The sequence below is a fragment of the Agelaius tricolor genome, unplaced genomic scaffold (assembly GCF_023055355.1).
Source record: "Agelaius tricolor isolate 1412-34295 unplaced genomic scaffold, bAgeTri1.0.p SCAF_7, whole genome shotgun sequence".
NCBI classification, from domain to species: Eukaryota; Metazoa; Chordata; class Aves; order Passeriformes; family Icteridae; genus Agelaius; species Agelaius tricolor.
The window spans coordinates 6,041,707-6,064,958 of record NW_027269267.1 but is presented as its reverse complement, the minus strand read 5'-3'; the positions used below and the strand labels follow the sequence as shown (position 1 = coordinate 6,064,958).

The following is a 23,252-nucleotide window of genomic DNA, read 5'->3' as shown; positions in this document are numbered from 1 at the left end:
TGCATGGGTGAAAATGCATTTTTATGAATACAAAAACCTGAAGCTACCAACAATTACAACTGGCACCATAAAACAGGATTTAGTCAGATTTATGTCTAGACTCTGATAATGACACTTTTAAAGCATTAATTAAACAGTGTGGGGAAAATACTAAGAAATAGTTCAAGAGTAACATGCTTAGATAATATGCCATCCCCTTGACTCCTAATTTCTAATTTGTGATTAACATCTGCCTTGTATCTGGTAATTAAACCTCCCATTAGGTCCCAAATTCTGAAGTCCAATCAGGTAAAAAAATGTTTTCTTTGTTAAAAAAGATAAACTCAAACCAAACCAAACAAACCAGACTGAAATACAACTATTTCAGAGAAAAACTTTAGTATTTCTAACTTCAGCATTTCTGTATTTCTATGCAGGGATTTTCAATTTGACATTAGATTTGCTGAAGTGCCCTTTCCTGAGTCACTTGCTCTGCTTTGCACAACTCCCAGGTTGCAAAAAAATTCCAGTTTCTCCACCCTTGTTGAAGACAGAGTTTCACTGACAGCAAGTGGCCAGAGCAGAGCCATGGAGAAACCAGATGAACTGGAACATAAAAAATTAATTAGACACAGTAAATTATACTGGATTTTTTTTTTTCCAGCTTGCCCCAATAAACTTTGTAACACCACAAAGCCAATATTACGGCTTTAAAGAAGTTAAATATAATATGGAAAGGCATCTTTTAGAAAATGCTGCCTGTTTCCAGATGGATGTATGGTTTCCCCCAAAGACCAGCGTGCACAGCTCCAGGTGTCACCCTGGATGGAGGAACAATTTCCAGAGGGAGCCTCACAACTGCTGAACAGCAAACCTGACCTGTGGGGCTGCCACTACCAATATCAGCATTAAATTAAACCCAGGGAGTGCACAGGGACAGCCAAACCTCCTGCAGAACAGCAGCTTCCCCACACCCCTGTGGAGCAAGGGGCCCAAACCTGATTCACAATTGCTCAGGTGAAGAGAAAGGGGAAGATAAATGAACATGGCTTAAGAGAAACTGAGGAGGAGTACAGACCAAGCTCCCCCTGAATCCACAACTGGGAAGATGAACAAGTCTTCCATCTCTCACTCTCCACCTCCATGCCAGAATATTCAGCATGCTATTTCCCTCCCCTACTACATGCAACTACAGGAGTTATTTATACCTCAGAAGAAACTCTCCTGACTTTATTTTTTTCCCCTACTTGCTGATTCCAGAGAGTAAAATGACAATCTGGTGTCCTGACACCATCAATCTGATGCTAACTACTATCATGGCACAGAGACAGGGTATTATATTAATAACCATGACCACTATAACACTTGGATTTAGTCAGACAAAAGGAGCTGACTAACTGCCAGAAAAACCCCTCTGAACTGGCCTGTTTGTCTCCCAATCCACTGAGCACAGAAGGAAGCTGCATCCATCCCCACACACATCCCCCTGGTGCAGCTCTGCCCTGTTCATCAGCTTCCTTCCACCAGAGCCACTGGACAAGCAGAGCAATCACCAGCTAATCCAAAAACTTCCCAGACATATCAAGAGGGTAGTAAAGCTAAAATATCCTTGCTTCATCTCCTTCTCCACGTAAACATCTATTTTCAGAACTGTCGCTTCTATTATTGATCTCTGGAGAACAAACAATTTGGTTTTAATTCTCCCCTCACCATGGCAATATGTGCACCAAGTAGAAAGATGGTTTATTTAGTAAAGAGCATTTGATGCTATTTCTGAACTCAAGATACAAAACAGTATCTTCATGGTTTGCAAGTTTAATTTCTACAGTAATTTCACAACAACTCAAGTACCCATTAATTTTTCTGATATTACAGGCCACTTCCCCTGTCATGTTTTCTGTTTTCTTTTCAAAAGAAGTGTTCAACAAGGCTATCATATTTTAATTTATAATTTAATTTATATTTTAATTTATATTTATATTTTTTCCTGACATTTCATACCATCATTTCTAGTTGGTTTTCTCTGCAAACTTTCCTCCTCTCCTCTGTGTTCATGTATTCATTTTTGTCATCCTACCTGCTCCCATGTACACAGTTGGTCTCCTCAATCTTTCCCTGGATGACAGCTCCTATGAGCACTTTATGATCTTTGCTACACACATCAAAGTTTTGCTTTCACCTTCTGGTTTTATAAATGTATTGGACTGTGTAAAAGCAAAAAGAACACATGCACGACAGGAATCTGAGGGAAAGCATCTTCAAACAATTACAGGTGAATATATATTTCAAACTATAGGACAAACAGGAGAAGGGGAGTGACTCCAGCTGCTGATAGCATCTGTTTCCCTGGCACAGTCCTTCTGCAGGATGAGAAATCAGCATTTCACACAGACAAGGCCAAACCATGGATACCTGCATGGGTTTGAATCTCTCCAGGCAAAGAAGCGCCACCAAAAAAAGAAAACCCACAGGCTTCTCCCAGGTTTACTTCAGTTTCAAAGTCTACCAAACTTCAGAAGTTTGCATTTTCAAATGGCCTGTCTGTCCCAAGCAGCCACCTCTGGAAAAAGTGACTCATCATTTCCTTTTGGACATAGACTAATAAGATTCTGTTTAAAAGGTGACACCAATTTAATGTTACTGCCAGCTGTGTTAACAACACTGAACAGTGGCTTCAGCACTGCAACAAGTGAGTGCAAGGAGGCTGAGGAAATGCCATCCTTGGGCATTTTCAAAACCCAACTGGACAAAGCCCTGAGCAAACCAACCTATATCAGAAATAAGCTTGGCTGAAAGCTGCCTCATACTCAAATCACAGCCATCCAACTATCTTCTATGACTGGATTTTTATTTTAATGACAAGCCCACAATGACAATCTCCATTAAAAAAAAAGATGCTGAGATCTCTCATTTGACCATGTGAAGCCATCCTGAGACCTCTCCTTGAAATGTCCTCAGTGGGCTCTGCAGGAAGGCAGGCATTGCACATGGAGCAATAATAATTAATCCCAAACTGCCTGAGTTTTCACTCCACTTCTTCCCAGGTGTTTTTTGCAGCCTGCAATGAGCTCTACGTTGTCATGGCTACTATTACAAGCATTTCACCCCTCTAAAACTAATCACATCCCAGCTGCAGTACAGACACACCCTACCAGGTAACTCAGATTCGTTTTTAACTCTACCAGCTAAATCTAAGATATGATTTGAAACACATTCATTGTTGTTTGACAGACCTAAGTTTAAGTATTACTTACATTTATTTTGCTCCTCTTAGTCCCTTTGTTAGCATTGAAAGGGTGGGTGTCTCTCGTGGTGTCTTCCAGATTTCACAGCACTAAATCCCATCTCTCTCACATCACAGTCTGACATCATTTGTTTTCAAAGGGCAAGCAAATCAGCCATGGGGGACCAAATGCCTGGGGACCTGTGCTGCTGCACATCCTCAGTGGAAAAGGAACTGCTGCCTCTCTGGACCACAGCAACCACTGCATGGAGCAGGATCAGCCAAGTCCCTGAGGTCAACCTGTTGGTGTTCAAAAGGAAAATGCAGCCTGTGCAGTGTCAACAGCTGCTCCTCCAGCCTCTCCTCCAGCACTTAATATCTCATGTTTTATCTAACCTCCAACTCAGACCCATATATAGGAATCTCTGTTTAGTTCCTGGATAACAATTGCTCTGCTTGCAGAGAAGAGCTTAAGTAGCTTAGAGAGCTGCCTGCCAGAGAATGGAATTTAGCATGTCATTCCAAAAGCCTGGCTCCTCATGAACTTGGATTTCAGTGTTGACAGTGCTCACATCCATGTAGAGACATGGGTAGCAAAGAACATCCAACTTTGTCATAACAGGCTCTTAGCAGCCCCTTTCTCCTCTCCCAGGCTGCCTCCATGAAACTTGTAGTATTCCAGTTATTTTGGACACTCTCATAGACACTTGCCAGCCAGCCAAGTGTGTCTGGAAATTCCTCCATGAGTTCAAAACATATCACTGGAGAGAGAGATAAATGTATTTGAACGGGACAACACTAAGTTTTATTTCCACAGCAAAGCAGGCTGAAAAGTCTGCCAAGCTCAGCCTCTTCAGCTCATCACATTTAAAGACCCAGCAATGCTATGTTAGCCCAGATAACTTCACGCTTTAGGCACGTGGGCATGGCCACAGAATTCTTTGGGTAACAAGCTTTTAGATGGTTGAGGTTTCCATATTTTCAACAAGCAGCAGCCACAGCACAGAAACAACCCCCCTGAAATCCACATTGAGAACGCTACTCAGAGCTCCAACTTCTCTGCAGACTCCTGATTTAGAGGAATACTCCACACCCCTCAAAGTGCGTGGTTTGGTGCTACGGGCGTGCTGGGAAGGCACAGGCTGCTTTAATCTCCAGGCATTTATCTCACAGACAACTACTCAGTCAATGTAGGACACCTATCAGCTCAGTGCTCTGCTCTAAGCTGCCTAAATAAAGCAGCAGAGCACACAGTGGCTTTTACACAAACACGGTTATATTTCAAGCACGAGCTGCTAGATTATGGGCACATTATCCACAGATGACAGATATCACAAACCCAGCCCTAATGTGACAGGAATGGGGCTCAGTGCTCACATTTCACCAGTTTAGTGTTTACACTGCACTTCCCAGAGCTCCAAACCATTCCCATGGCCAGGGGCTTCCCATGGAAACAACCTGGCCCCATTGTCTGTGCATCAGCTCATAGAAATTAGGAACCTCCAGGTTATTGTGGCTGAAATAACAGATAATGCATTCAGTCCAAAATCACCATTATGGGAATTGCTAATATAATCCAAGTGAAGATAGACATCATGTGCTAAACTACTGCTTCAAACACTAGAAAGAGAGAGCAAAGCACCACTTCAGTCAATAAGAAAAAAAAAAAAAAAACAAAAAAAACCACCACCACCACCACCAAAAAAACCCACCAAACAAACAAACAAAAAAACCCCACAAAAAAAAAAAAAAAAAAACCCAAATTAAAAAACCATGGGGTAGTGAAATGATGTAGTTCATTAAAACTAGAAGTCTAGCACAGGTGTCCCTTCTCCAAAAACATCAATCTATTGCAGCACAAAATACAACAGTAGCCAAAATGTAGTGATCTGAATTATTTTGCTCTTAAGGTGCATTAATAAAATCAAAGCATTCATGGCAAGTTCAGGCATTTGGGCACCTCACTCAAGCAACAAGGTGGCTCTAGGAATGAGGAAAAGTCACTGTGTCAAATTATCTTCACTTCTAATACGAAGTACACCAATTAATCACACTAAATACTTGTTAATATTCCAGGTTCCTCTGGTGGCCAGAAGCTGAAACAGAAGGCAGATTTGGCAGCAGGGGAAAAAGAAAGGAAAAGCATTTGCTTCAAATATTTTGTAGCTTGGAAATGGTCAATTAAAACATACCAAAAAAAAGTACAAATTATTCTTATGAGTTTATCCTATATATTAAGTGATGACAAGCCTACACAGAATGATAAATCCATTATTTATGGGCTAAGAGATTTCTTGATTGGTGAAAAAGGACAATTCTTTTAGGGGCTCATGTTGTGGAGAGGATTTAACCAAACAAACTCTCTGAAGCAGCAATGACTGAGCAAAGAGGAAAATGTGATGTCTAATGCTGTTATCATTTCTGTCTGCTTTGGTCCTGCACTACTGGATTGCTGAGTGTATCCTGTGAGATTCCACACCTGCTATCAGAAGGAGCCTGCATGTGGCTGGGTAATGGGGAATCCTCTGGATTATTCTCTATATAGCTGCCTGTAACTTTGAGACTCTGGTGGTCCCTCACCCTTTCACCACTGCCTGAGCACCAGCCTCCACATATCCAAGAATTGCATATTTATCTTCCTCTTTCTGTTTTTGGGTTTTTTATTTTCCTGGGGGGAAGTAGGAGAGACATGCTGATTTCCAAGGCTTGGGGTGGTATTACATGAGAAATGCAGCAAGGGAGCCTCAGCCTTGAGGGTGCCACAAGTTCCAGTAGAACAAAGAATATTCACTTCCTTAGATGAATTCCTTAGAGAGGACAAATTAAATTTAGTCCAGAAAGTGACCAAAATGCATCTGGTTCAGCAAGTTAATAAGGGTGCTCCAACCCAGGAGAAGCAAAAGATCAGATGGAATCACAGAAAAAAAACCTGACCCCGAGTTAATCTCTCAATATTCAAGGTTGATTCCCTGCTGAACTGGTGATCTCTGATCTTAATCACCCCAGCTCCATCTGAGGATATTCTAAGGGAATTGCAGCAGCCAAACTAACATATTTAAGAAGCAAAAGGAAATAATTAGTCTTTCTAGCTACTTCCTACAGGGCAGACTTACATTAAAAATTAATGAACTAAAATATTTATCAAAGTCAGCTTTCTTCAAGCAACAACAAACTAAAGAGTTAAAAATACCCAAACCAACAAAGGCAAAAAAATGCTGTAAGGTACTTGCATTAAGTCTCATCTACATCTAATCAAGAGGTTTGAATGAGCTCTCTTCTCACAAACAAGCAGGTGATGTAATTAATTTTCTCCTGAACCTTGAGGTTGTTGAAGAAGAGGATCTGACCTAATACCAGCTAATTCCTGCTGTGTGCAGAATTGTAATCTCTCCTGCAAACCAGATTTGACCTGGATTCAAGTCAAGAATTTTAAGAGGGAACAAAATAAAGGGAAAGAATGAATTCTAAGAGATGTGTGCATGTTATTCTGTATGCATAATGCACACAAGTTTATATTTGCATCAGTACAAAAACTAACTGCTGTCAGATGCACACATCACACCCCAATATTAAGACATGAAGAATTAATTAAAAACTACACTGGGTTCATGTATGTACTTACCACATGAACTTTCTTTTGTTAAAAATAACATTTAGCAGGACAGCTATAGATGTCCTTAAGCTCTAGATTTCCTGATTTTAACATTAAAACTGTAAAGTCACTTACACATGTCTGTTTTCTTTCACATTTTGAGAACTACAGGCACTAGTAATCACACACATTTTAATTTGAGCTGCCACACTGTATAGCTGAGAGTTTACATATCTGCAGAGAATCACTGGAAAGCTTAAATGTAAATAAAGTCATTATTATTACAATTTTGTGCATACACACACAAAGAGGATTGTAGGCTTGTAAGCGATACAGGCAAAACTGCCTGGAGGAAAAATTTGGCAAAGTAAAACCAAGATGATCCTACATAGATTTTAATTTCTTTTGGTTTTTTAAACACTTTATTAAACAAACAAACAAACTCATGTGTCATGCTGGAAACTTGTTCCCAGCAATGTCACACTCCTTGGAAAGTTCACCAGGCACAGCCATATTAATTCCAATTCCAGCAAGCTTTTCCTTTTACAGTTGATGTGTATTTTTTCACTAAAGCCAGTCAACAGATTGCATTTCTAAAAGTCACTGTTTGCTCCAGACAAGGTTCTAAAAAGTTTCAAGACTTCTTTTGGCTGAACATCTTGTGCATATGTGGAGACACAGAGAAACAAGGCCAGCCCAGAAATGTAGGGCAGCCCTGCCCTGCTCCTACCCTTCCCAAACCCAGTCAAAACACCCAGGCACGTGTGGGCTCCTGGCTCTACTGCTCCCAGCCACCACCCTCCAAGGGCCAGAATCTTCATTTTCACCTGCCTGAAGCACTCCTTTTCAATGCTGAAGACATATGTGTCCCTAATGCAAACACCCTAATACATGGTGAGCCTGTCAGCCTAATTTCCGTGTTACGTGCTGAGAGACAGCTGTGAGAACACTGAGAGCACAAAATAAGAGTAAAGGAGCTCTATAAAGGCTTGCAGAAAGAAATGGAAACACACAGTCACCACCTTGCCCAAGTGGCTTCCTTAGCCACTATGCTCTCAGCTGAATGAAAACACAGAAACCCAGAAGGCAACAAAACCGAGTCCCATAACAAGGGCACCAGAGCAAATCAGGGAAGGTATCTACCCCAGCCACACATTGGTAAGTACAGACCAGCCTTCTAGAGCACTTCAAAAATTACCATCACTCTCCAGCTCACCCCAAGGAAGCATTTTTAAGGACAAGCCACCATCAGCACAGCTGCAGTACAAAAATCCAACTTACCAATACAAGTAATAGGCTAAAGCCAGGACAATCAGGGTAGCGCAGACTCCAGCTAATAAGCATATACTTGACTGGTTTACCAACATCTTCCCAATTTGTTACTGATTAATAAACAGACAAACAAACACAAAAAAAACCCCAAAAAAAAACAAAGAGGAGAAGAAATGGAACGGCAAAAACGCACGATGTGAGTCTTGGCTAGGAGAGCGAATCAGTCTTGACATGGAGGAGGGATTATGGTGACAAAAGCACATTGAGGTAAATCTGGAAGTGCTTCAGCTACTAAAACTGCCTGCTCAGCAGCCTGAAAAATCAGCTGGGTGTCCTCTCTACTACATGGCTTTGTAAGCCACTGAACTAAAAAAGCCCCTCTTACCTCAAGAATGAAGGCATGAATGGGGCAGAAGTGGACTAATATTTAAAACAGGTAATACTGCTCAAGAAATATTACAGTCAGGTGGTGTTGCTGGCAAACCAAGCCTTTGCTCTAATCCAGTAAGCTCCTTACAGGAAATTACCAGGCTACAATCGACCGGATTCGCTCGCGTGGTCGCGCGTGTGCTCAGCACGGCCACTCAACACTTTCTGTGTCTGCAGGACCTGACAAAAGATTTTTAACAAAATCTAGATTTCAGCACAAAGGAACCTCCCATCACAGAACCCAACAGATGATCATGGCGTTTCCTCTCTCTTCTCCCTGCTCCAAAATCAGGGCTTTTGGAAGGCTTGAGCAGGCACAGTCCAGGAGTTTGGTTAACAGACAGGAGATATTGGAGCCTGGAGAGGGGAGAAATGAGGTGGCAGCAGCTACACCCTGTGCAAGAACACAGTGCTGATGGGGTGGTAAAGCCCAGGGCCCTGATGCCTCAGGTTTAGCTTTTATATTCTTCAGATTCTGTTCTGCTTTAGTGTGTAAGTCTGGGCTTCATATGAGGGGATGGTGAGCTCTGTGCACAGAGCAGGGAGACAAAACAATTCCTGCTCCAGCTGGGAACCAAGGACAAATGATCCAAATCTCAGGCCCAAGAGCATAGACAACATGGACCAAAGAGGGAAAACAAGAAAGATGGGACTTCATAACCTAAAGCTGTAATTAGACAATTAGCTCCAACATGCAAATGGAGCAGAACTTATAAAATTGAGAGACTTCATGACTGGTCATCCATTTTGTGGCCATTTTGGGTTGTGCTGCCCAAGGTGGACCTATTGAGGCCTCTTAATAAACCCCACCTTTATTCTTTAACTCTGTCCAGTCTCTGTTCTAGGTCAGCCTGCACAAGGCATCAGCCCCATCCAGATGCTCTGCAGCATAATGTGGACAGTCCAGGTAAAGACAGACTTGAGGGCACATCTGTACCAGGACACAACAGCTGGACTGAAGAGTGATTCCCATTTATCAACACAGCCCTCTATGAACATGCAGCATAACTCACCTGGTCAGAGTTAAGCCTCTAAAGAAACAAAATCCAAACAAATTCTAGCTTAGATACCAAAAATGAAAGTTAAGTGGTAGTCACAGGCCCCTGACACTCCTGTTTTTTGACTAAACTTTAGCAACAGCACTGAAGAGAGCAAAGTCATGGTGTAAGACCCTCTTAAAACCCTGGCTGCCCTGGAGGTAGAGTCACACTGGAAGAAGATTTCAATAAAGTTGAAATAGGCAGCATAAAACCACTTAAGATGAAACAAATAAGAACATTTTTACACTCAAAGAACAGACAATGTTTGGAATTATTTGGCCAAAAAGGAAAAAAAAAAACAAAAAACAAAAAGGAGGCTGTGAATGTTTAAGTCACAGGCAAATAGGAACTTTTATGTGATTTAGCAGAGCTGGGTAGAATAAGAACATAAAAGCTGCCTCTGAGTTTAAAGCACACACAAATTAAATACAACATACTCCAGAAAGTGTGGTGAGTAAGAGTCCAGTGGAAAACCAGGATAGAAGCACCACAGCATTCAGAAAATAAAGGAAAATTTCAGGTGCCCTCCATGCACCAAGTCAATAGGTCCTCCTCTCCTCTTATATCCTGCACAAAGTCCAGGTCTGTTGAAAGACCTTTTGCAACCTCACCTGCAGCTCAACCCCATTTCTCAAGCAATTCCAAGGTAAAAGTCTTACTACTATCTACATCTTTGTCAATGAAGGAGATAGCTTGCAACTAAATTCCTTGCTTAGGAATAATCAGTTTCTGTGGGCTCCAAGGGAATTTTTACTGATTGTGTTCCCCAATCCCATTTTGAGACTGGACTCACTGCTCCTGTTCTCAATTGCAGAAATCAGGATCTATCAGAAAACATCAAAATAAACTCCAAAGCCCAAGAGACAAACACCCACAGAGTTCAAAGATGACAGGAGGGGTTCAGACATGCAGAGTCACTAAACTGGCACTTGCAGTGTTTTCATAGGTGAAGCTCAGTCACCAGTTTCCAGGACTGCTGATCAATACTTTTCCAATGCACAACATTCATTAGAGAAAATGCACATAATGAATTATGACTGGGCACAGGACAGTGTCGTGATTTTATAATGAAAACAGAACCCAAAGTAGCAATTATCAAGAAGCCCCATTTGGAAAAAAAAATAATTACGATATTGGAATAATTGCCTATATTTGGAACAAGGCTTACTTGGTATTTCTATGATAAAAGCTATTCTAAAATTATAGTGCTGGTATTCAAACAGCAATTCTATAATACCAGCCCTTACATAACAAACAGAAAAGGAGTTATCTAACAGAACCCCTATTAGTACAAAATTATTTGAGTAATAGGCCTCTTGCAATGTATAAAAGGGATCAATGTTATGTAATTACAAAATGCTGCCAATCTTAGTCTCTGATTATTAAGAAAAAACCTCAGTAATGTCTGCTCATCTCTAAGACTACATAAAATGCTCCTCTTCACTCCAAGTAGTTGAATTTTCAAGACAAATGGGAATTCATCCTTTGTATTCAGATAAAAATAAACTACAAAAGAAACTTCAGGAGTGTTAAATGCATTTACACACCAAGCTGTGAAACCTAGGGAGCCACCTGCTAGACAGACTGGGTGAATCTGGAAAATGTTTTGTGGCACAGGCCCATCACTTGTTAAAACAGGGATGCAAAATAAAGGATAAACAAAAGAGTCTCACCTGTGAGATGTCACAGGGAAAATGAAATACTTTGCTTTCTGGATGAAAAACTATGCAGGAAAAAAAAATTAAGCCTCAAACACATGACAGAGAGAGAGCCAGCCAGGAGACATCTGTCTGCATGCAAATGTGCTGTGGCTGAGCAAGGAGAAGCTCAGACTGCTGCTGCACAGAGTCTCAGCAAGCACAATATTCATGCCTGCAAGCCCCTGCCCAGGTTCAAAGCCCCCCTTTGAAGTACTGAGCACTAATTGGGAAGAAATGGAAACTCTGTCTTCCCAGAAGTGCTGAGCTGCTTTAAATTTCAGGTATTAAACACTGCCTGATGCAGAAGAGGAGCAGTGTGATTTGCTCTCTGATCCACAGTAATGCAGGATCCCTCATGCAAGTGAATGGGCAGGGGGGGCAGGAAAGCTCCTGGGGCTGTCTGGTGGCAAAGCCACCACCTCCTCAACCAGTGTGTCCAGAGGAAAAGGACCTCCTCCTGAATCAGTGAGTCCAGAGAAAAAACCACCACCTCCTGAATCAGTGAGTCCAGAGAAAAAGCCAGCACCTCCTGACCCAGCGTGTCCAAAGGAAAAGCCACCACCTCCTGAATCATTGAGTCCAGAGAAAAAGCCACCTCCTCCTGAATCAGTGTGTCCAGAGGAAAAGCCACCTCCTCCTGAGTCCGTGTGTCCAAAAGAAAAGCCACCACCTCCTGACCCAGTGTTTCCAAAGGAAAAGCCACCACCTCCTGACCCAGTGTGTCCAGAGGAAAACCCACCACCTCCTGAATCCATGTGTCCAAAGGAAAAGCCACCACCTCCTGAATCAGTGTGTCCAGAGGAAAAGCCACCTCCTCCTGAGTCCGTGTGTCCAAAAGAAAAGCCACCACCTCCTGACCCAGTGAATCCAGAGAAAAAGCCACCACCTCCTGAATCCCTGTGTCCAAAGGAAAAGCCACCACCTCCTGACCCAGTGTTTCCAAAGGAAAAGCCACCACCTCCTGAATCCATGTGTCCAAAGGAAAAGCCACCACCTCCTGAACCAGTGTGCTCAGGCAAAAAGCCACCACCTCTGAATCTATGTGTCCAGAGGAAAACCCACCACCTCCTGAACCAGTGAATCCAGAGACAAAGCCACCAGCTCCTGAACAAGGGTGTCCAGAGACAAAGCCACCAGCTCCTGAATCCATGTGTCCAGAGACAAAGCCACCAGCTCCTGAGAGCCAGCTTGGAGACAGAGCAGGGCTCAGCACATCCCCTTTGTTCATTTATGCCTCTGCTCCAGAGTTTGTACCACAAGCTGTACTGCCAGGATGGAAAAGATTAAATAGGATTATTTATTATTTTTATGATTAATAAGTAAGTAAGAGGAACAGGGTAAAGCAAAGGCCTCAGGTGACACCTGAGCTGTGTCACAGCTGCAAGACCAAAGAGGGACAGAAGGAAAGTTTTCCCCTGCCAGTGCCCTGCTATACCAAACCTAAAAAATCCCCAGAGGAGCATTTGCATGATCTCACCTACAAATATACCTCCAAACCAGGAACTGCTCTCAGCTTACCAGCAAGGAAGAAAGGCAGCTCTAGAACTGAGAAGCAGAATATATGCTATGCAATTTTGACTTCACAGTCCTCAGTCTTCCTGATGGATCTGTGACAAGTGATAAAGACCAACCAGCCTCCTGTCACCAGGCTGACATTTGTCACATGGACAAAGACACCTTGTCTATACATTTTTATATACATAAAATGTCCACACATTTTCTTTTTTTTTCACCATGAAATTTTCCATGGTTTAAGCCTGGAAGGAGACAGAGGCCATGTGATGAGTGAGAGAAGACAAAAGTCACCATTCTTCCAAATCCAGATGTTTCAGATCTTCATCCCAGGGGAGACAAGCAAAAATACCAACACCAAAAGTAGAGTTCTGCTGAGTGACTGTCACCAAGGCAGCTTCAGATAAAACCCACTGTTCTGCAGTCAAGAACAAATAATAGGTGAAAAATATGACCTGAAAATGCAGCAGGTACACGAGCAAACAGTTTCTCAGAGAGTTCAGTGAGCTGAACTGGCAGCCTGAGTTACAGTGGGTGAGAGCTGGATCCTGCTCAGTGCATTCACACTGCACCTGCTACTACAGCCCAAGGAGGGAAAAGCAAAAAAGGAAGGGCTGTACAGAGGGCAGGGACCCACATCATCCCCTTCCTCCTTCTCTGGGATCCAACTTCTCCTCTCTTGGGTGTCACCCTGACTGCCAACAGCAGTGTGTTCATTCCTGAATGAGGCATTTGTTCTTCTTTTGGATTATTTCACTGACAAATATTGCACAAGGCTGTTATCAGCCTGAATCCATAATTACTCCTGTAGTCAGATGTGGTTTTGCATATACACAAAAGTAGGTATCTTCCTAAAAAGATAGACCAGACTTATCAAGCAGACTGATAGCAAAAACAAATATATGCTGAACAAAGTTTTATTGTTCTGTGTTTTCTGCCAAGATCACACCAGCCTGTTCTGGTCTCTGTACCAACACTGGCAGCAGCCACTCACCACACAACCTTTACCCTGACCTCTTCACCCAACAATAAAAAACCCTCAAACCCCCAAACAAGCCACAATAAAAGAAAAAAACCCCTTTCTTCTATGTGAATTTGAAGATCATGTTTGAACACAATGCTGAACTGCATGTGCATAAATGTGCACTTTTGCTCGTGGTGAAATCTTTATAAATTACAGCCAGAATTCTCTACAAATGCAGTAGCCCACAATTCAAAAAAATTAACTTGTAAGTGGGAAGGCTGCACATTGTGTAAATTCTGGCTTTTGTTGGCCATTCAGCTGGGAAAGTGAACAGCAGCCACTCTGTAAACATCCCATCTGTCTTTAGAATCCACATCAGACAAAAACCTGAAAAGAAACATCTACAGCTCTCACTTTTTCTTAATATCTCCCATCTCCTGGGTGGCTTTGGCATTCTATTGCTAAATAGACCTCTAGCAGCAAATATAGTTAATTTAGGCCATCTGGATTCTGCAGGGCAGGGGACCCTTCTGTGGTAACACACAGAGTCTTTGAAATATGCTGCCAACAAAGATCACAAATCCAGGACTGGTCAGCCCTGTCACGATTCAGTGTCCCTTGTTCGGCTTCTTCTGAACAAGGGACTTTTAATGCAATGTTTGAGAGAGACATGACCTAAATACCCTTTTACTGAGGGCTGCAGGAATCCCAGCAATGATTGGCCCACTAGAAATCCACACTTGCCTTCCACCAGCAACGTTCAGACAGCAACACGGCTTATAGCAAATCTTTGGGAGCTTTCACAGATGCTCTCTTTATCATGGCCTCATATTTAACTGGCTCTGACAGACCCAGACAAAAGGATATTCAAATATTCTGCCACTGTGAGTACTTTTTCAGTCCTACAGGTGCCACAAATACTGACACTAATGTGACCACAGGAGATCTCTCAGTGATCACAACCCCAGCCAGGTGGGCAGCTGCCTGAGTGGAAATTTCTGCATCTCCATACATTCCTCTGTATTCCTTCCACTTCTGTCAGAGACACAAAAAAAACACCAAAGCAGGGATTGTTTCCTGCTGGAACAGTTAAAAAGTCCCGGAAGAAATGTGAAATTACTGGTATACAAGTGAGCATCCACTTCTCTTGGAGCTTGCAGCATTTCTGAACAGTTTGACTGCCAAGTCAAAAACTGCTCCCCATCACTTGAAAAATTAGAAGCTAATTAGTAAAGAGAGGAGTTCACTGTACCAAAGCTTCATATTCAAAAGACCCTATGTGCCAAACTGGAATTATGGATGTCACCACTGCTAGCTTGGCACTGCTCTTCAAAAGCTCCTCAGTCAGGCTGAGTAGCAGTTTGAGAAGCAGCATTTATGCTCTTATGATTCATTTTTATCTGCCAGAATAACCCTCAGCTCATCTGCAATTATATGCCCAGAAAAATCAGATATTCAAGGGTATTACAAACTGCCTGCAGTTCAATGCAATGTGTTAATATAGGACACATTTATAGACAATGAGTCTAGCAAACCAGACTAGCTTCATTTAAAATAAACAAACAAGCAGCCTGATCTATTTACCAGAACTAATCTAAAAGAATCAATATTTCCCCAATCAAGACATAGAAAAAAAACTTCATGCTATTTACTCAGCAATGTATAATTACTTCTTGAATCTGTAGATTTTGTTCACTTTTAAGCCCATTAAACACAAACTACTTTTTATTAGTTCTATTTAAATTCTTTTTACCTTAACTGTAATAAACCAGATTTCTAAATAACTGGAATAATTGAAACTTCACTGCCTTAATCAGAAATATTTTACTGTCAGGAATTTCATTACTTCCAGGCAACTGGGAGTTTTTTTCTATGCCTGGTTTGACTGAGTGCTCATAAGCCTCTCCTCCCAGGCACTACTACAGGCTCACTCTAAACTCAAGCTTAAGGTCAGCACATCCTCAAGGTTTGCTTGTATAACTGCTTTTACAGTTATTACTCATCCCACATCTCTACCAACAAGATATATCTTTAGCTAAACTGTTGGGTTTCAGGTTTTTTGTTTAGATTTGGGTTGGACTTTGAGGTGTTTTGTATTTTATAAAGCAGATAATTTCAGCAGACATTAGGGAACAGTTAACCCAGGACACACAGGACAGTAATAAGAGGCATGATTATATCTTCAGCACAGGAAAAGGAACCGCACAAGGTGATGCTTAGGCATTTTGTTCCCATCTTGCAACATGGATCCAAAGTATTCCAGATGACTTTGAACTAAACAAGTTGAAAGCTCACAAAGCCATGACAAAGAGCATCAAAAGTGACCTGCAAAATGCCCCAGCACAGCCAGGTCCTGCAGTGCCTCAAGGGCCCAGCAGCCCCATCACCAGCTCACACTGCCCTGAGCCTCTTCCCTCTGCCCTTTTCATACATCCCACAGGAGGGGGCTTGTTCAGCCTTTGGAGGGTGCCCCTTATCAGCCCTCTGCAATCACAATTTGGCTGTGCAATCTTTAACTCCTCAGTCTCAGGCTGACTGACTCTTGTGCATCACTTATCCCATTAAACTTTGTGGAAGAGGTTTTACAGCGACTTCTGTGAGCCAGAGAAGTTTGATAAGAGGATCCATGTTTACCCCTGAAAGAATTTTCTACCAAGGGCATTGACATAGAAACCAAGAAGGATAAATAAGAGAAACCTGCAACTGCCTATTCCAATAAGCACTTTGTTTGTCTCTCGTGACCAATGAGTAAAGTGTAAACTTAGGAGTTTTGTAAGAATGTATAAAAAGCATGCATGCTATAATAAAAAAAGGTTTGAAGCCTTCTGAAAATGGAGTGTGTTGCTTTGTAATGTCTCCATCTCAACTACAACAAAACTTGAACACCACAACCAAGGAGAAAAGGGGGGCTCTTTCCAGAGGGAGACACAGGTGCGGAGATTGGGCAAATGAAGCCTTGAATCAGAAGTGGCCTTGCTGCAAAGGCACAGAAATATTGTCCTGAAGCACTTCCTGTGACAGTATTTGTATTTAAAACTGTGCTTTCTGCTGCTTTGGAAAGTACTGCCAAAGGTCCTGAATGTGAGGCCTTCACAACTTCCATTGTGCATTTTTGACATTTTCAAAACAATTATGAAAGAGTAAATGCCATTATGGCTTCTAAGAAAGCACTTTCAGTTTGGATTACTTTTTTCTTCTCAAAATAAACATCCCCAGGAGATGAAGTTCAGTCCTGGAGCTCCACCAGCAGATATCCCCAGCTGGAAGTGGATCCTGTGCTGGCCCAGAGCAGTGACCACCCTGGCAGGGCTGAACAGTGCCGGGTTCCAGCCATAAAAATATCCAGAATTGTTCAGCAAGGCTGGTTTTCCTTAGGAAAGAGGCTCAAACTTAATGGGGTGCAGTTTTTGAAGAGTAAAAGTGAGTGTTACAGAAAAAAAAAAAAAAACCACTCTCATGCTCCCTTCCTCCAAGTAAAAGGTGCAACAACTCAGTGCCTATTTATTAGAAACAGATAGGAGAGAACATTCCTTCTGCAAGTTGTGCAGACTGCCTAAAAACCAGAGCACACCAGACTAACAGCAGGGATCACACCTCTGGGAGCAGCTTTTCAGAGCATCACTCTGCCAGTGGAGAGACCTGTCTTACAGGCTTGGAAACCTCACCACAGCCTCCACACTGGTTAATTAAATATGAAAACAGGGACTGTAACTGGTCTTCCAATACACTTTACATTTCACCTTGCTTGAACTGTAGAAATTCTTGAAACTGTGACTGTCATGACTGCTTTTGTGAGCTGCTCTCAGGTCGAGCCTGATGAATCCAAAGATTATTTTGTTTTTCCTCTTTGTGGTCTCAACTAGGCTTTTATAAAAATTGACTTTTCCAGAAATTTCTACAAATTATAAACTTGACAAGCCAGAGAGACAAATCCCCCCCAGTAAGACCCACAATAAGGACAGCAGCAGCAGGTGACAGATCACAGAATCACAGGAGGGTTTGGGCTGGAAGTGACCTTAAAGATCATCCAGTTCCAACCCCCCTGCCATGGGCAGGGACTCCTGCCTCTATCCCAGAGGAGCCCCATTGCTCAGAGCCCCATCCAACCTGGCCTTGAACACTTTCAGGGATGGGACTTTCACAACTTCTCTGGGCAGCCTGTGCCAGGGCCTCACCACCCTCACAGGGAAGAATTTCTTCCCAATATCTGCTCTAACCCTGCTGCCTCTCAGTTTGAAGCCATTCCCTCTTGTCCTGTCACTCTAGGCTCCTTGTAAATAGTTTCTCTCCATCTTTCTTTCTCTTTCCAGCTCTCTTTAGGCACTGGAAGGCCACAATAAGGTCACCTTCTCTTTTCCAGACTGAGCAATCCCAATTCTCTCAACCTTTCCTCACAGTGGAGGTGTTCCAGCCCTCTCATCATCTGGGTGACAATCAAGAAAGAGAAGGCTGAAGGGATTATTCAGGGGCTTATTCAATCCATGCAGCTTCCAGCATGGCCATTCACTTCACCCAGAACATTTGATTTCCAGATTATTCCTTGTTTTGGGTTCTAGTGACCCAAAACAAGACACCCAAACAGGACCACACAAGGGCACAGGTTACAGACCTGGCATCCTGCAGGGCTGGCTATGAGAAACTCAGATTTTCTCTTCTCTGAACAGAAGCACAGCTTGAGAATTCTAGAGCTGTCACTACCCAAAATCTTGCTCCCCCACCCCACCCCAGCATATTTTAGCTTCTCAGTAACTCATCAATGGCCTTTTCAAGCCTTACACACAAAGAAGAAAAGCAAAGATTGCAGCCATGTAAGTTGAAAAGTATCCTACAAAATCCAGCAACCAGATAAAAAAAAGAGCTTTCTTGTGTTTCTGGGGCATTGCTCCTACACCAGTGTCGACAAGAACAGGCAAAAACATTTTACACAGCCAGTTTTGAAAGCAGCTGGTCACCATGACACTGGGACAAGGCTACTTTAATAAATCAACTGCTGGGTGTCCCTCCACACACCAAAGCTGCAGGCAGTCAGCCAGGTTCAGCTGCAGTAGCTAATTTTTGGGGGTAAAATTTTTGACCCAAGGATATTTTGGGCTTGCAGGAAGTGTCTATTTGCCCACCTAATGAGCTGGGATCAATGCTTTCACTTCCTCTACAGCAGGAAAATGAACATCTTAAAGGGATGTAACTTTGCACAGGGTCAGTAAATGCCCTGAACACAGATTGTGGCTGTTCCAGAATGTGCTGCTTTATGAAACACAGCTTTGAGAAATATCTCACAGAAATTACCATTTTTAGGGAGACTACTCGTCCTACAATAGACCTCTAAAGGTGATAGAACACCAAAGCAGTAATTCAAATCTTTCCAAATCACCAAGATTAAGTTATTTTCTTACCAAAAAAATCCACTAATAGCCCCTGAAGAGGCAGGGTATCAGAGATCACCATTAAAATGTCAACATCTGACAGTAACCATAGGTTTTAAGATTTTGTCCTGAAAAAAAACTGCTCTGCTGCTGTGTCAGCAGGGTCTCAGCAGCTTTCCACTTTCCCTCTGACTGTAGGACAGACTACAAAAAAAGACAAAAAGTAGGAAGCTTGCAGGGATACTTAACATTTTCATAGCCAGTTATTGGATAAAATTTCAAGATGTTCAGACTAAAGACAGCCTAGGATGAACCCAGCCAGCATTGATGAGATCTCTGTGAACCCCATCAAGGAGGTCCTTCAAGCACTGTAAGGACACAGTTCCCCTTTTTCTACATTTAAGGAAGGAGGAGACAGATAAGTATTTCTAGAGTCCCTGGGAGGTTTATTTGTGGTTAAATCTCTGCTGCAATGATCACCAGCTGTTACAGCACACATGAGACAGCAGCAGCCACAAGCTCAAGTGCTGATTTCATTCCTAAACTAAAATTCTCCAGAGTGGGAGACATCTGACACCCCTCCCAGCAGTTCATGCAGCTCTATGAGAAGAACAGGATTTGCACACCCATTTCCCCCCACCCCCAAAAATCATATTGCTACAGACAAAACACAAACACAGAAACGTGGGGGAAGATTTCTTTCTTACCACCACCACTGGGGACCACTTCTGGCACCTGGCAACTCTCAGAGCAACAGGAGAATCCCCATCTCCTCCCTCCAGGGAAGTACCACTGCTTATGTCTCAAGAGATTTGCTTTCTCATTTGCCTATAAGCAAAAAAGACATTCTCCAGTGAATGAAGGTAAAAAATATTTTGTTTAGAAGCAAAACGCAATGCAAACAAGCAGCTGACAACCCAGGTAATGAATAACCCAAACCCTTCTTAGTAAAATCATGAGTCTTTTTCCTTTCTCTGAAGGAAAAAAACCCTACTTGATCCTTCTTCACATCTACATTACTACACTCAGCTCCACAGGTACCAGCTGCTATTGCTTTCAGAGGGACTAACTGGCACATATCTATGAAATTAAAAGCAAGTGCTCTAAATTTGCCACTAATAGTGAAATTGCAGCTTCTTTGCAGACAGGAGCAAGGGCTTGCATACATAAGAACTAGCCTACTTTTCCTGGCTTTACTAATCAGCATAACAAAAGGTTATTTTATTTCTCTTACCTCCAAACCCTGTCTTGAGAGAAGTTACTGAAAATGAAGCAGAAGCAATTATCTGCTCTGAGAACACACAATTAATCCCTATATTTTATTAAGAGTGTTTTTTATGATCCTCAAGCAATTAAGCTAATCATTATTTAATTTTAGATTACTGAACTGGAGATTTACTTCAGACACAAGCTCACTTTCCACATAATTTAGTCTCAGTAATTAGAGATGTACTTTACCCAGAGGTGGCTTGTTTAAAGCATGTTATCTAATTTCACAAGCCTCACACCATGAAAGTTTCATGTAGAAATCTACAACCCAAACCTCAAAAATGAGAAAAGCCCTGAAGACACTCAGATTTTCCAGACTGCAAACCCGTTTTTCCTTTAAAAAAAAGGGAAAAACATCCTCTAAATGTGTGCCCAGCAAATGAATGTATCACAAAAGCCAACACAAAGCATTTCTATAACCCACCACTCCTCTAGCAAGGTGTTAGAACAAAGAGTGCTCCTCTCACTCGGATCACTTCATTTATAACTTACTTTAAGCAGGATGCAGAGTCTGCAAATATAAATGTTTGATTAGGACACCCAGCAGGTACCTGCCACAGGATGTAACCAGTGATGAAACACTCAGACACTTAAAGAATTCTGTGCCAGTGTTAGCAGAGGAACAGAAATAGGGACCAGGCAGGTGGGTTCATACTGCACATACTGACCCTGGCCATGATGCCACTGGAAAACTGCTCAATTCCAACCTACTTCAGATAAAACTGTGTTCTAGAAATCAAACTGTGCCAGGAAACACCAGCTACCCTGGACACTCCTACCCACCCAGCTCAGCTTTTGTTCTGCAGACAGTTGATGCCATCCATCCAGGCTGGGACATTGTCCAAGGCCAGTTTTATGTCAGAAAACATTTCCTGGCTTTTGGAAGGGCATCACCTCTCACCACTGCCACTAAAGAGAAGGAAAACATGACCAGGCAAATATTTGAAAAACACACAGTGCTTTTTGCAACTTTCTGCTTTCTAAATCCTTCAACAAAACCAGCACATGCAACTGCTCATTCAATTAAGAGTCAACTACACTTAAATCTCTAAAAATGCAGAAGATGCAGATTTATTCCAAGATTTTAGTGCCAGTACTTTCACAAACCAGTTTGACTTGCCACATGTAAGAAAGGCTACAGAACTCACCAACAGCACATGAGATTTCAGCAAAGACTGACAAAGAAGAATCAGAACGTGAAGCTACCAGGAGATCATAAGAAGACAGGTTGGTTTTTGGGAGTGTGTTTAAAATAAATACAAGTAAGTCTCAGCTATCTGGATATGCAACAAACATTTTTTTCCATGTGGTATCACACTAAAAGTGTAAACTTGGAGACAGAGGAATTGTGACAGCAGTAGATTCTGCCCAAAAGAGATGCTGCTTGACAGCACAGAAAGAAAAATCTTCTGTGAAAAGGCTTCTTGGAAGTAACTGATGAAAAGACAAACCCTGGAAATCAATCTTCTGGTTCATTTTTAACAGATTAATGGCTTGCATACAAAAAAAAAGAGTAATTTTGGCAGCTGGTGACAAAGCTGGGAGGCAATGTGAACATGAAGTGCATTGAGGTGTTAACACCACAGGCACCACAGCCATGAAGAACCACAGGAGCCATGGGACTGGGATGCAATTGCTCCTCATAAGATGGTAAAGGGAAATCAACCACTTGAGGCAAAAAAGGCTGCTGGAGCCAGCACAAACAGCTGGGCAAGGGTAAGTTCAGGCTTGAACCTTTGAGAACTGCAAATCTCTGGGAGAAGTTTTTGGGGACAATAAACCTACATGCTTAAGGAAGCCCTATTATGACATTACCAGCTTTCTTTAGCTCTAACTGGCTTTGTAGCTGTTCCATCTATATATTCATCAAAGGGTCTATGAAAGTATCACCAAAAGCAGGTGATTCAGCTGTCAGTGCTGGTGGGGAAGGTGATGCTGTGAATTACAGGGCTGGGGGAAAGCTAGATTATAGGCTAAAGCATAAAAAATTACCATAACATTCCTGCACAGCTATACAACAAATACTGTTACATTCAAAATAACAACATTAGCCATTTTGTTTTCATTAAAATCCACACATGCAACTAAGGCAATAAAAGTGTTCATTAAAAAAGTTCAGCAAGTCAGGAGCAGTATCTCATCCTGCCTCCCGTTATCCCACAACAAAGGGATCCCTAAAACCAACACAACACAAGTTGAGCTGCTCCTTGGAACAAGCACATTCTCTAGTCCTGGAGCAATTCTTGAGAACTTCCTCCATGGGCTATCAAAAGGATCTTTGCCATTTTCACTGGCTGTGTACAGCAGCTCTCATGCAGACATTTTAGTTGAACTGATAAAACCGAGGTCAAAGTTCCCAGAATTAAAGAGTGCAGCTGGTAAGAGAATAATTTCTGGTTCGAGACTGAAGCTGAGCAGTGTTATGCAAGAGAACAGGATCTGAAAGCAAGCTTTGATCTGGCACTGTTTATTGTACTGCTGCTGGCCAAGAGGTACCTGAGCCCCAAAGAATGAGAGAGAAGCTCTTCCCACTTGAGAAGAATCCTCACCTTTCTCACTTGGAAAAGAAAATGTATTGAGAGATACAAAAAACACCATGTACTGAGCACTGCAAGCTGTATCAAATTGCTTTTCTTATGTCTTCTAAAATGGAACAAACAGATTTAGGCAGTACATTGAGGATGAGAGTCACATTCAAGCATACACACACAAGTATTTTTCCATTTCAAAAGTACTGCAATTAAATATAAATGTGCATGCACTTAAACACACAGTTTCTTTCTTGCACAGTACCTTGTACTGAATTCAATATAACCTTCAAACCCATGTTTCCATTAGGTACTTTGTGATACCACAGCTTTGAAAATATTCTCAGTGCTCCAACAACCAAGGCATACAGGACTCTAAAG

At 42.1% G+C, this 23,252-nt stretch overlaps 1 protein-coding gene across 4 annotated transcripts in view; it reads right to left on the bottom strand.

Annotated features, from left to right (window-relative positions):
- The window catches only part of AGPAT3 (1-acylglycerol-3-phosphate O-acyltransferase 3), an 88,985-nt gene that overhangs the window by 30,154 nt on the left and 35,579 nt on the right, over nucleotides 1–23,252 (bottom strand). For 3 of the 4 annotated variants that reach the window (XR_011679669.1, XM_071430240.1, XM_071430239.1), the window contains exon 2: nucleotides 19,782–19,902. The exons of the other annotated variant lie outside the window; for it this stretch is intronic. The gene's annotated coding sequence lies outside the window, so the exon portion shown is untranslated. The remainder of the gene's footprint in view (nucleotides 1–19,781; nucleotides 19,903–23,252) is intronic. 4 annotated transcript variants of the gene reach the window in all.